The sequence below is a fragment of the Ailuropoda melanoleuca genome, chromosome 1 (genome assembly GCF_002007445.2).
Source record: "Ailuropoda melanoleuca isolate Jingjing chromosome 1, ASM200744v2, whole genome shotgun sequence".
Taxonomy (NCBI): domain Eukaryota; kingdom Metazoa; phylum Chordata; class Mammalia; order Carnivora; family Ursidae; genus Ailuropoda; species Ailuropoda melanoleuca.
The window spans coordinates 147,007,408-147,011,013 of record NC_048218.1 but is presented as its reverse complement, the minus strand read 5'-3'; the positions used below and the strand labels follow the sequence as shown (position 1 = coordinate 147,011,013).

General features: G+C 41.2%; 1 pseudogene; it reads right to left on the bottom strand.

Annotated features, from left to right (window-relative positions):
* Positions 1-763: 763 nt before the first annotated feature.
* LOC100483350 lies at positions 764-1,505 on the bottom strand (annotated as a pseudogene).
* Between the last annotated feature and the right edge of the window lie 2,101 nt (positions 1,506-3,606).

The following is a 3,606-nucleotide window of genomic DNA, read 5'->3' as shown; positions in this document are numbered from 1 at the left end:
GGGTTGGCAATCAGGGGCTCAGTGTCCTGCTTCTGCGTGGTGGGCAGGGACGGCGGGTGCTGCAACCTGGAGCTGGTGGCCAGCAGGGTGTGGGCACGGCTGTGGGGCACCCTGAGGTGAACGACAGTGGCTGGCAGGCAAGGTGGTATGGCTCTTCTGTGTGCTTCTTTTCCCTTCACTTACTCTTTTCTGAGAAGCCTGCTTCCTTGGACAATTACTACATGAACACATATATGGAGACTTGAAAATGGTATATGGTGCAGCAGGGTGAGCAGAGTGTGACACAAAACAGCCCATGCTCAAATTCTGGATTGGCCACATAACCATTTATGTCAGATAGTATTTTCAAGGATGACCACAGCAGTATCTGTCATCCCACATGTCCTTCTAGAACCTTCCCATTCTCACATCAAGAGATGTAGTTGAATTATCCTCTCATTGAAAATGGGTGGATTTGTGACTTTCTTGTAACCAAGAATGTGATAGATGTGCACTGTGTGACTTAGAAGCTAGGTCAGAAAAGGTGATGTAACTCCCCTTGCTTGCAAGACACTTGTGTCGAAAATCTGAATCACTGCGTAAGCAATCCAAGTTGTCCTGAGGCTGCCATGCTATGAGGAAGCCCACACTAGCTCACATGGAGAGCTCTCTCTAGATAGATAGGTAAGTAGGTTAGGTAGGTAGATAAATACCTTTTTTTTTTGAACTTGAAAGTAGTCATTTATTAATTGACCAGATTACAAAAATAATCACGGTAGATATCTTAGTTCATCCTTTCGATAAGTCTATTGATCTAATCTTCTCTGTTGCCATTGCTAGCATCTCTACCTTCTACAAAATCGGAGGTCGTCTTCTTCATTCCCTGTCTTGGAGAAGATAATTCGAAGGGCTGTTGGTTGTTTGCCTCTTTGAAATGTTTTTCCAGCAGTGTAGATCTGAGTCAGACCCTCCTCCCTGCGGGTGCTGCCATACTTACCAAGAGCTCAAGCAATCAGTGTGCTGTCTGTCAGGTAATTTGCTGCTTGTTGCTTCTGCCATAACCACACTTGTAGATCACTTTATTCACTGGTTTCAGGTTTGGGTACCCCCATGCTATATATATGGTTCCACAATCCTTAGGATGTTAACTGAAGCATTGTTGAGCTTGACAAAGGTGCTATTGAAGATCTGGCAAAGGCAAAGAAGCTGCAACACCTTTCAAACCTTTGGGCTCACACCATTGATTCCTGATTCTGATGACTAATCCAATTTGGGTTCCACAGATACATAGAAGTTGCCAGCTTTACTTGCCATCCTGGCCATTCAAATCTCAGTTCTATACCCCTTCTTTGTGGTAATGCTTAGCTTTTTCATCAATCAGCTTCCTCCTTGCCTTTTGAAGCATCTTTTGGACAAACTTCTTTCTCTTGATGCTTGATCTTCAACTTTGCAAAATTCCTTTGCTTTATCTTAAGGGTTTCTGGCAAAGCAGGAACCTTCTTTTTCTTCTCTTCTGCACCCTCCATGGTTCCAGTGTGAAGAGAGCTATAGACAGATATCTTGATATCAGTATATCTTGAGAGAGAAAGGGAGACCAGCTTTCAACTGCTCCAGCCCCTAAGTGTTTCAGTATAGCTGATATCTGACCACAGCCTCGTAAGAGACCCCAAGACAGAATGGCCCAGCTGAACCTTTCTCACATATCAAGTCCACATAATCCGGGAACCTAATAACATGATTGTTTTATGCCACTAAGTTATGAAGCGAATTGTTACAAGGCAGTAGTAATTTAGGATTAACATCTTGTGATCTTCAGCAAGTCACTTGATTTCTAGGAATCTTGGCTTTCTTACCTATGAAATAAGGGTAAAGATAACAGCTAAAGAGGGTAAGTGATTAAACTAGCGCACATAATGAAATGCTAGTGGCAAGACCCATCCTCATGTGTGGGTCTACCACTTCATAGCCCCTCCTCACTGCCCCATTTCACTGTGAGTAAGCAATCACTCCTTTCTATTATTGACCTTATGACAAAATCTCAAAACTTCTAGATATTTTAAAATCAGTAGACAAAGCACAATATAGTTTATATGAAGTTAAATAGGCTTCTTCTCACTGGTTCACAGGAGGTAGGGCATGGAAGAGTCTTATGGACATGAAAATATATTATTTAAGACAAATAATACATTGAAGCAGTGTTAACCACTAAACATAAATTGGTTCACCAAATTAGTCACCGAACAGGGTTCTAAGGACAACAGTTTTGTTAGAGGCGTAGAGATTTGGGGTAGGAATCAGACATATTCCAGCAGTGGAATGTAGCCAAATTTAAAACTGAATTGAAGGTGCTTTCTTCCCCTCTGCTCATTTGCCCAGAGGATTCCTCCAATGTCATAGATCCTACTACATTTACTAACATTTCTTGTTCACCACCAATTTGCATAGCCCCTCAGAATGTCCTCAATGTAGACCTGCTATGAGTATTGTGTGTGTGTGTGTGTGTGTGTGTGTGTGTGTTCGCGTGCGCGCATGTGTGTGCATGCATTGGGGAGGAAATATTTTAATCCTATCTTTCTAGGTTCTTTGGCAGGTCTAATAATCAAATTAACATAAAATATTAACAAGACAAAACAAATTTAATTATGTATGTATGGTGACCCAAAAGAGTATGAGACCAAGGACAAGCCGGGCAATTGAGGCTTCTGTGCTATCTTGAGTTAATGAATGGGTTAGGGACCTGGGGTTTTAAAGGGGAGGAGGATGATTTACAGGATGATAAGGAGAGCAGATGTGTGGTAATTATATGTTTGTCCTGCCATACAGATAGGTCATTCAGATAAAAATGTTATCTCTTGGTAATAGCTTTCTTTCTGTGCCAGGCCTCTATCTAAATTCTTTTAGATTTTAGGTAGTTTAAAGGAGAGGTAAAAGTTATTCCTGAGTCTGCTGGGTCTTGATTGGCTTCAGCTCAAAATGGTCCATATTTTGGGGAGACTTGTTCTGAACTCCTTTAGTGTAAGAAGGAGGGATAAAGAAAGTAATGTCATGATAGATACTTAACATAACAACTTTTTTCTTTCTTTAGAAAGAAAAAGCCCCAATTTCCAGCATGTTCTGATTTCCATGGGGTAAATATTTTCATCATGGCCAATTTCAAGCTACCGATTTGACATTACTGAGCACAGAGTTGGGAGGGCCTGAGTAGCAGCACACCATTATACTGTTTCCATCATACACATAAAATACGCATAAATAACTTCAAAAACATAGTTAACAATAAAATATAAGAAGCTGGGGTGCCTGGGTGGCTCAGTTGGTTAAGTGTCTGACTCTTGATTTTAGCTCAGGTCTCAATCTCAGGTTCATGCGTTTAGGCCCCACACTGGGTCCCACACTGGGTTCCACACTGGGCAGGGAGGAAAGCAAGAGAAAGAGAGAGAGAGAGAAAGGAAGGGAGGAAGAAGGAAAGAAGGAAGGAAGGGAGGAAGGAATAGAGGGAGAGAGCGAGAGGGGAAGGAAGAGAGAGAAAGAAAGAGAAATGTACAGTAGTAAAATGGTAAAATGTGAGTTTTTGAGAATTATTACCTTCATTTTTAATATAATTTATTTGTAATTTTATATAATTTA